The 10,578-nt window shown below is 54.7% G+C and overlaps 1 non-coding gene across 1 annotated transcript; it reads left to right on the plus strand.

Annotated features, from left to right (window-relative positions):
• The first annotated feature begins 1,991 nt into the window (after positions 1 to 1,991).
• On the plus strand, positions 1,992 to 2,073 carry TRNAS-CGA (transfer RNA serine (anticodon CGA)). Its single transcript has one exon. It is a non-coding gene; the product is annotated as a tRNA-Ser (tRNA).
• The last annotated feature ends 8,505 nt before the right edge of the window (positions 2,074 to 10,578 follow it).

Below are 10,578 nucleotides of genomic sequence, written 5' to 3' on the forward strand. Positions count from 1 at the left end.
GTCCACATCCTTCCCGAAATGTGGCGCCCCGACTTAGACACAATACTTTAGCTGAGGCCACATCAGCATGGAGTAGAGCAGAAGAATTACGTCTCGTATCTTGCTTACAACACTCCTGCTAATCCTGCCCAGAATGAGGTTTGCTTTTTTTGCAAGTGTTACACTGTTGACTCATATTTAGCTTGTGGTCCACTCTGACCCCCAGATCCCCTTCCGCAGTACTCCTTCCTAGGCTGTCACGTCCTGCTCTGTATGTGTGCAGCTGACTGTTCTGTCCTAAGGGGAGTACTTTGCATTTGTCCGTATTGAATTTCAGCCTGTGAACTTCAGACCATTTCTCCAGTTTGTGCAGATCATTTTGAATTTTAATCCTATCCTCCAGAGCACTTGCAACCCCTCCCATCTTGGTATCATCTGCAAACTTTATCAGTAAAAAGAAAAGGAGGACTTGTGGCACCTTAGAGACTAACCAATTTATTTCAGCATAAGCTTTCGTGAGCTACAGCTCATTTCATCGGATGCATACTGTGGAAAGTACACAAGATCTTTTTATACACACAAAGCATGAAAAAATGGGTGTTTTCCACTACAAAAGGTTTTCTCTCCCCCCACCCCACTCTCCTGCAGGTAATAGCTTATCTAAAGTGATCACTCTCCTTACAATGTGTATGATAATCAAGGTGGGCCATTTCCAGCACAAATCCAGGGTTAAACAAGAAAGTCTGAGGCGGGGGTGGTGGGGGGGTAGGAAAAAACAAGGGGAAATAGGTTACCTTGCAGAATGACTTAGCCACTCCCAGTCTCTATTCAAGCCTAAGTTAACTGTATCCAATTTGCAAATGAATTCCAGTTCAACAGTCTCTCGCTGGAGTCTGGATTTGAAGTATTTTTGTTGAAATATCACAACTTTCATGTCTGTAATCGCGTGACCAGAGAGATTGAAGTGTTCTCCGACTGGTTTATGAATGTTATAATTCTTGACATCTGATTTGGGTTCATATATTCTTTTACGTAGAGGCTGTCCAGTTTGGCCAATGTACATGGCAGAGGGGCATTGCTGGCACATGATGGCATATATCACATTGGCGGATGTGCAGGTGAACGAGCCTCTGATAGTGTGGCTGATGTGATTAGGCCCTGTGATGGTGTCCCCTGAATAGATATGTGGGCACAGTTGGCAACGGGCTTTGTTGCAAGGATAGGTTCCTGGGTTAGTGGTTCTGTTGTGTGGTGTGTGGTTGTTGGTGAGTATTTGCTTCAGGTTGGGGGGCTGTCTGTAGGCAAGGACTGGCCTGTCTCCCAAGATTTGTGAGAGTGTTGGGTCATCCTTCAGGATAGGTTGTAGATCCTGAATAATGCATTGGAGGGGTTTTAGTTGGGGGCTGAGGGTGACGGCTAGTGGCGTTCTGTTATTTTCTTTGTTAGGCCTGTCCTGTAGTAGGTGACTTTTGGGTGCTCTTCTGGCTCTGTCAATCTGTTTCTTCACTTCCGCAGGTGGGTATTGTAGTTGTAAGAAGGCTTGATAGAGATCTTATAGGTGTTTGTCTCTGTCAGAGGGGTTGGAGCAAATGCGGTTGTATCGCAGAGCTTGGCTGTGGACGATGGATCGTGTGGTGTGGTCAGGGTGAAAGCTGGAGGCATGGAGGTAGGAACAGCGGTCAGTAGGTTTCCGGTATAGGGTGGTGTTTATGTGACCATCGTTTATTAGCACAGTAGTGTCCAGGAAGTGGATCTTAATCGCGTCTCTGCTAAGGCTGCGTCTACACTCCCCCTTGTGTCGGTAGAACGTATGTGGCTCAGGGGTGTGAATAAGCCACCCCCCGAGTGACACAAGTTACACAGACCTAAGCGCCGGTGTGGACAGTGCTATGGTGCTGGGAGAGCTTCTCCTGCCAACATGGCTACGGCTGCTCGTTGAGGGTGGAGTGCTCCTTCCCTTCGGCTTCCAGCCGCTCCAGTAGAGACTGCCACTGGGGGCCACGTCACTCACAGCTGTGAGGGCTGAGCGGTTAAGGCGTTGGACTCGAAATCCAATCGGGTTTCCCTGCGCAGGTTCAAATCCTGCTCACAGCGAGGCCTGTGTTTTAGCCACACTTGCTCACCAGGGCAATACATCTCCACCGGCCCTGGGACGCTCTCCATACACTCCCCACCCCAGGTAAACCCTGTTCTGCTCCTTTCATGGGGATGCCTGGGATGGTGCCTCACGCTGTGTCTCTGCGGTCTCAGGCCTCTGCCCCTCACCCAGCACCCCTCCGGGTCAGCCCGACCCCTGGGTGCTGCTCCTCTCCAGAGCGTGGAAGGAGCTGAGCACGGGCAGCCCGTATCAGAGGCCAGGGGAGCCTGAGCCTCCCCCAAAAGGCCATCCATGTGGGGCGGAAACGCTGGGGATGTGGGGTGGGTCTCCCATCCGGAGGCCCGTGGGCCCATGGTCATCTTTCGAGCGCTGTAAGCGAAGCTCCAGAGGAGTGGGGGCCCCACCTGAACCCCGCTCCCCTCTGCCTCTTAGCCCGATGCCCTGCTCTTGCTCTGCCTCTTCCCATCCCCCCTCCGCCTCCTCCCCCAAAACCTGCACCCCAACCCCCCTCAGCCTTTTCCCCCGCGGCCCCGTCTTCTCGTGCCTCTTCCTGTCCTGCTCCACCTCCTTCCCCAAGGACCCCCCTACCCCCCGCTCACTGAAGACAGAGAAAAGGGACGGGTACCTGGCCCCATGGCCCCCGGTAGCCCCCCTACGGGGAAAGGGGTGGAGAGGAGCAAGCAGGGGGTGAGTGGAGTCCTGGGGGAAGAGGCGGAGAGGAGCGAGGGGCAGGTAGGGGGACCTCGGGGGCCAGAGGAGTGAACAGTGGGGGGGCGGGGCCTCGGGGGAAGAGGATGACCGGGGGCGGGGCCTCTGTGGCAGGGCCATGCTCTAGGCCCCGGTGGCCCCCCAACTTCTCGGGGTCATCTGAAACCCAGGATGAAGGTGACACAGGGCCTGGTTCCTCTTTGGGCTAAGATTCCATAACACCGCTCCCTTCCTGGCAGTGTGAAGGGGCTGGACAGGGGCATAAAGCCCTCCAGACACGGCCGGAGACAGGGAAAGGGCCGTCAATGCGGAAGAGAATCAGGCCCAGAGTTAGACAAGGGGTGCAGAGAATATTCTGGAATCAGGTCATTGCACTTCGCCCTTGCTCGAAATGCTTCCTATGTTTTCTCCATTTCACTCCCTGACTCTCGATCTCTGCCCCTTTCCCCGTTTCGTCCTCAGAATTAGCACGTTCAGCCAGTTAATCGCAGCAATCCCGCCATAAGACAGCAGCCTGAAATCTCAGCTCTCCCCCGCCCCTCGCACGAGACCTGCTGCCAGCTGAAATGGAGAAAGAATGGGGAACGTCTCTGGCAGAGGGTGTGAAACAGACACCCGGAAAAGGTGAGCTTTCACAGGGACTGCTGGGCACGCACGGACTGTGGCTGGGGAGGGCGCTGCCAGACCTCCCTCGGGTGACCAGACAGCAAGTGTGAAAGATCGGGATCGGGGTGGGAGGTAATCGGAGCCTATATAAGAAAAAGACCCAAAAATCGGGACTGTCCCTCTAAAATCAGGACACCTGGCCACCCTAGACCTCCCCCACAGACTGCCACTGAGTGAGTGGGGGGCAGTTGCACAGACCTGCAGGGACCACACAGATTGTGAGGTTTGCTCCCCTCCTGTCTCCAGTGGAGTTGAGGTTTCTCCCTGAGCCTGCTGAGCCCTGTGGCCCTTCCCAGCCACGCCCGTGGGAGCAGAGAACACCGAAAGACCAGGCCGGGGAGGTCATATGGTTTATTGGACCCGGTTCTGTTGGGGAGAGTGTAGCCAGACAGACAGCCCCCCCCTGCTCAGACCAGCATTGCTGGAAACACAGGAGGAAGCCGGAACAGGGCACTTAACATATATTCCAGCACAGCCTTTGAAGCTATGAAAGCACAGGTGTGCTGCTACAATGTGCCTCTGGGAACAGATACGACGATTAAGCTCACAGCAGGCAGAGGCCCTGTGACAGACATGGCTCTTCGCCCCTACTAAATAGCGTGATGCACTCACACCAACATCCTAGGTGGGAAAATATTTACCCTGATAAAAGAAATGTCCAGTAGTCGACACTTATTGTTTCTCTCCCTTGCAAGTGTAAACTACTCTTGCGAAAGCTGGCGTCACCCCGACAGACCAGCCTCAATTTGGCATAAGAAAGGAGAAAGAGAATAAAGGAGTACAGAGGTATAAGTAGGGGACCTACAGCACCCTGATTTTTGAGTGCTTTTCACTATCTATCTGCTGGTCAGATAAGTGACAGCCTCCCAAGGCTTCTGCAGCTGAGAGGGTCCCTACGCCTTGTCCCTTATTCGTCTTTCCGCGGAATTGAGTGACCGATCCTGGCTTCGCACCGCTGGAATCGAGAGACGCAAGGAGGGTAAGAAGCACCCACACCTGATCTCCTATCTTTAGTGTACACATATTTTGAAATAGAGCTCTATACTTTGTTTTCTTTCTTTGGGATTGTGGCTTCAGTTTTGTAACTTGTTTGTGTGTGTAACATCTCTACATTTAAATAAGTAGGCACTAGCAATTTTGTAACCACATGATTAGAATGTAGCTTAATAAATTTTGGTAACCATTTATGCATAAGCCTGACTTGTTTTCTCTGGTTTACTGTAAAGCAGCCAACACAATTAAAGAACCTCAGCCGTTTTGGCTCTAAAGCCTGGCCATTAGGTGAGAGTACTAAGAGCCTAGCGTTGAGTTGTGCCGCCTCCACGGGGCAAACTCTTGGGGCACCTGTCAGTCAATCCTGGCTGCCCGCTGCGAAGGAGCTCTGAGCTCTAGCAGTTAAAGTCACGGGTGTGGAGAGGCTCTTAGTGCTGCCATTGGGGCACCTGTCAGTCAGTATTGACTGCTCGCTGCGAAGGAGCTCTGAGCTCTAGCAGTTAAAGTCACAGGTGGTTAGGACCTTGGGGCATCCGTCAGCCTAGCCCGGGCACCCCGCCGCGAAGGGACAGTGCGTCCTAGCGGTTAAAGTCACGGATGGTATAAACGGGCATAGCTGGCACCTCACCAAACATCCTTGGCCGTCGGCTAACAGAGAGAGACCAGGGCCTGAGGACGAGATCTGCGGAGCTCGAAGGCTTGTCTCTCCCCAGCAGAAGTTGGAGAATGAAAGAGATCCCCTCCCTGCCTTGTCTCTCTAATCTCCTGGGACCGACCTTGCAAACAGAGAACTCTGAGGCAGTTCAGTGCTTCCCACCGAGCCCCAGGAGCCCGTATGTAACACGGACGTTGCACTCATTCAAACAGTGCCTAGCGCAGGTGGGGGACGGGCTTCAAGCTGCTGCCAGCCACAGCCCCTTCTGTGCCCCAAACCGGGGGCGACTGCGCCTACCGGCCAGACCCCTCTGTTCCAGAACGGAGGTGCCCTTTGGTCTCTCAGCCCGGCGCTCTCACACAACCACAGCAGCTCCAGTCACCAGGTCCCCTCTTGGCGCAGTGGGAGGGGGCAGCAGGACAGAGCAGGCAGGCCTCCGAGGGGGAACTGTACTCCGGGAAGCCGTGACTCTGTCAAGGATTTAGGTGCCATACCGGGCAAGCCACTCAACATCCGTTCCTGGTGCGATACTGTGGGGAACAGGGCCAAAGCCATCGGTGATGACGGGGGGATTTTCTTGGTTTTTCAATGGTTTGCATGCCTCAGTTTCCCTGGGTGCTGTTTGTTTAACGAGGTGGGAGAGGTAGTTTGCTGTTACAGAGGACCAGCGGTGATCTCTCCTGTCAGTTGGGCCCTCAGGCAAAGGCCTGGAGAACAGATACCCCAGCGACTGGTGAGCGGGAGGCCCAGCTTGGAAGTCACAGCCAGGTCGGGCCAGTGGAAGGACAATGGGCTGAGGAGAGAAGACCCGGTGACTGCTTCCAGCCAGGGGGAAAGAAAAGAGGGAGGAGAGGAGAGGCTGAGATAGAGGAGATCCAGGCAGCCTGTTCACCTGGGACAGAAGACAAAGGACACAGGCTTGTGGGAAGGTGATATCGGACGCTTAGCTGGAAGGAGGGGGCTTCTGGACTGGGGAGAGAAAACAGCCAGAGCCCACACGGGTGCAGGAGAGACCTAGATGGACTGTGCAGAGGGAGATTAGGCCTGAGGCCCTGAGAGTTTCCTGTGCTGTGTTCAGATGCTCAGTAAACCCCTCTCTTTTACGCTGGCTGAGAGTCACGGCAGTCTCGAGTTCGGGGTTGCTTTCTTCCCTCTGGGAGTAGAGGCCCCAGGGGTCCAGAGTGAGGGGACTCCCTGAGGGGGCCCATGGCAGACAGGCATGCTCAAGGCTCAGAGAAGAGGGGTTCCAGGAGGCGGAAGGGCCTACGGCTTAACCCTCGAGAGAGTGGATCTCCAAGAAGGGCTGTCACACTGAAGGGGGTTCCTCCCAAGGACTGTACGAGGCTGAGAGAGAGCACAAGTCCTGTGAGTCCGTGACGCCATCCATGGATAGATAAAGAGAGGATGGAAAGGGAGGTGATTCAGCAGCGGGGAGACTGACACTGGAATACTGCATCCCGTTCTGGTGTCCACATTTCAAAAATAACGTGAAAAAAACTGGAGAGGGTGCAGAAAAGAGCCATATTTGAGGGATGGAGAAGACTTATAAGGAGGGATTGAAAAACTCAGTCTATTTAGTTTTTAAAAAGATGGAGAGATGAGCTGATGGCAGCCTGCAAGTGCCTTCGCTGAGAGAAAAGACCAAGTATTTAAAGGGCTCTTTAGTCTTGCAAAGAAAGGCAGAACAAGAACCAATGGCTGGAAGCAGAAATCAGAAAAATTCTCCTTAGAACAAGGCAGAGATTTGTAAGAGGGAGGGCTACTCATCACTGGAACAAACTGGCAAGAGAAGTGATGGATTCTCCATCTCTTGATATCTTCCAGTGAAGACTAGATGCCCTTCGGGAAGGTGCTTTAGTGCAAAAGCAGCTCTTGTGACACACGGGAGGGCTGGGAGATGCAGGGAGTCATATTAGATGCTCCAATGGTCCCTTCTGGCCTTAAGTCGACTAATTTATGAAAAACTGGTGGTTTATTGTATAGCCGGCTCCATCCCCCGACTCACCAGTTATTGAGTGCGGAGATCCGGGTGCAACAACTCCAAGCTCCAAGAGGCTGGGCAGGGGCAGGACATCAGCTGGGAGGGGAGGGGTGGGGGGGCAGTGACATGACAAAGGCCTTTTGCAGGACCTCAGCCCATTGGGCAAAGGTGGTGGGGAGGGGGTGACCTCACAGAGAGACCCCGACATCAGCGGGCAGGGCCGAGGTGCAGGGCCAGGGCAGTCGCTGAGACCCCCCCGGCTTTGCTGCCGCACGTCTCCTTCTCCCGGTCTCCCCTCGAGGACGGGGAGAGAATTTGGATTCACGTCGTAGCATGAGGAGGAGCCTCTGTGGAGTTTTCTCCTTTCCTACCCCTGGTTGTGCCAGAAAACGAACGTCCCTTGGACAAGGTCGGAGGCTGTGAGAGGTTTGGAACCTGTTGGGTCTGATGCACCTGCTGCAGGCAGGATTCTCGGCACAGAAAACACTGGCTTAAGGGGGCAGAATGTGATTTCCTACCGAGTGCTTTGACGCTTGGAATCACTGGGGACCTTGGGGTTTATCCTTTTGGGTTTCCCTTTTCCTCTTTCCTCCCTCCTTTCTCCTCTTCTCTTGCTTCTTTTTTCCCTGTTTCCCTCTCTCTCCCAAGGAGGGGTGTCCGTGGAGGGTGGGCAAGGGGGGGTTGCTCTCATCGCGGGAGGTCCTCACAAAGAGGTGGGTCTGGATCTGAGAGCAATCCGCTCTGATGGTGACCTGGCCGTCCTGTGGGACCTCTGGTGAGACCTCTCAGCCGCCCGCCCCTCAGAGTCTCAGGGCTGGTTGGCCGAGCGGGGGCTATCGACAGCGAGGAGACTCAGGTCCTTTTTGTCTCGTTTCAAATCAGGCAAATAAGTCACAATCAATGCAACGTATGGGATTAATCTTGCTGCTTCAGGGGCGGAAGGAGGCAGGGTCTTGGGGGAAGGGGTGGAGCGGGGGGGGCGGTCTGGGGAGGAGCGGGGGTTGCCCCGAGCCCGCACCCCCCTCGGGACGGCCTTGGCAGCAGTACTGGTCCCACCCCGCGGCAGGGCCGGGCTGGAACCAGGTACGGCCGGGGCAGGGCAGGGCAGGGCAGGGGGTGGGGGAAAGCTGGGCGGGCGGGAGCCGGGGAAGGTACCTCTCTCCAAGCCAGACCTCGTAACCTGAGATTCAGAGAGGCAGGGGGGGCTCAGGACACACCCCTCCCATCGGCCTTTCCCGTTGGTTGGCGTCGGTGTGGAGATGCCTCGCACGCTGGGTTTAGTGGGTCCTACCTTCAGGCACCTCCTTCTTCCTGTAAGCGGGGGAATAGTCCCGCTCTTGTGGGGAACTGTCCTGGCTTCTGCACGACCCCGGTGAAGTGGGCTAGCGAAAGGATCTGAGTCCTCGCTCCCACTCCCTTTCCCCAGAGGCCTCCCTACCCTGGAGGACTCCCCTTCCACTCTCCTGTCTGGCAGAGTCCTCATAACCCCGACAAGGCTGGACCCAGGATTCCTGGGGGGCTCGACCCCCAACCCTGCGGCTCGGGTGTCCCCACTCCGGGGTACTCTCTGCGCTGGGCACTTCTCTGACCCACTGACCATTCCATACAATTTAAAGCAAATGCAAGTTATTTAATCAACAATTAATTTAAAAAGAATAAGGGAAAATGGGAAAGGTGAAAGGAAACACATCACCACGCTCTGTGGCAGGGAACATCACAAACAGCATCTCTGGAACGTCAGGGCAGTTCACAGTCTGCTCCTTGTGAGTCCCAGGCCCCTTCTCCGGCCCTGGCCGTGCTGCGGGGATGCTGCTGGTCGGACACTCGCTCTGGTGGTGGCCACACGCTCTCAGGCTCGAAGTGGCAGGACCCTTCTTCCCAGTGTGGCCCCCGCCCTATTGGGGTTACGATCCAAGCCTGGCCTGCAGAGCCCCTTGGCTGAGGCGTCTCCCTGTGTGGGGCCCGCTGCCCAGGGTCCCCCTCGCTCTCCCCAGCTGCTCACCGCACCCAGCTCCGGACTGCTCCAGCCCCAGCCCCACCACTCGGTCTCTGCACGGCTGCTGCTCTGCCCCCGCTCCCTGGGCTGCTTCTCTGGCCCCTCTGGCTCTGGTTGCTCCCACGACAGGTCTGCTCTCTCTGGGCTGCTTTACTGGTCCCTCTGGATCGGCACAGCTCCGCTCCCCAGCTCAGCTCGGGCCCCTGCTTTCTCCTTAGCTCGGCCCCACTCTGTCTGTCTGACCCAGGCAAATCCAGCTCTCACAGAGGACGGGACCCCCCTGGCCTCCTGACTCCCTCATTAGCCTTCTCGCCCTGACATTCAGGCTGACCTGGAGCGTTGGCCTCTCCCCATTGTTCCTGGGGACTATCAGTCTCAGGGTCCTGGTTTCCCATCGACCCTTCCCCTTTTAGTACTGGGAGCGAGCCAACCAAAACACCCCCACTGACTGTTAGTAAGGGGGCAACAGTCCCCTTACATTTAGGCTGTAGCTGAGGGGGGTTGAGGATCGGCAGCATCTCAGTGTCAGATTTAGGGAGCTAAAGTGAAAGTAGCAGCCAAGCCCAGCTCAGTATTTTTGTGGAGCTAGCCCCTGGTGCCTAACCTGTTTGGAACAGCCCCCTAGGCCCCCATCTGTGTGGTCAGGTGCCCGATCCCAGACCTACATTATTTTAAACAGATGCTTTTGAAAAACGTACCAAAAGTCTAACGGGCTCTAAAAATCAGCTGAATACATTCCGGGCCTACAAGCGCTAAAATACTTTCATCAAAACAGTGTCTTGTGCTTTGAACGGTATCACGACATGGCAGGGGCTGACAGTCAGTGCTAAATGTGTGAAGACCCATTTTTCATGATTCTTGCTAAAGCCAGTCAGCAAATGTCGTCTAGGAGTAAGTGCTGTAATTATGGGGAAGAAAAATCTGCATTTTTCACACGTAACAGAATGGAATAACTGCATTCAAAAATAAAACGATGGAAAACTTGAAAGGCCACAAGCCCTCTCAGTCCTACTGCTTGTTCAGCCAATCGCTCAGACAAACAGGGGTTTGTTGACATTTGCAGGAGCTAATGTTGCCCACTTCTCGTTGACAGTGTCACCTAAAAGGGAGACCAGGCATTGACAGGGCACTGTTGTAGCTGGCATCGCAGGATACTGACAGGCCAGATGTGCTGAAGAATCATACGTCCCTTCGCGTTTCAGGCACCGTTCCAGAGCTCATGCGTCCATGTTGAGGACAGATTGAGATGTCACCAGCGGAAGGTTCATTTCCTTGTTCGGTGGTTGGGATCTTGTCGTTTCCACATTGGCGTGTTGCTCTTTTCAGACTTCAGAAAGTATGCGCCACGCCTCATCCCGCTCAAATTTTGGAGTCCAATTTCAGACTCTTAACTCTTGGGTCAAGTCCTGTGGCTGTCTTTAGAAATCTCACATTGGTCCTTCTTCGCCTTTTGTCAGATCTGCAGTGAAAGTGTTCTTAAAACGAACACCACGTGTTGGGTC

Source organism: Lepidochelys kempii, chromosome 11, assembly GCF_965140285.1.
Source record: "Lepidochelys kempii isolate rLepKem1 chromosome 11, rLepKem1.hap1, whole genome shotgun sequence".
Taxonomy (NCBI): domain Eukaryota; kingdom Metazoa; phylum Chordata; order Testudines; family Cheloniidae; genus Lepidochelys; species Lepidochelys kempii.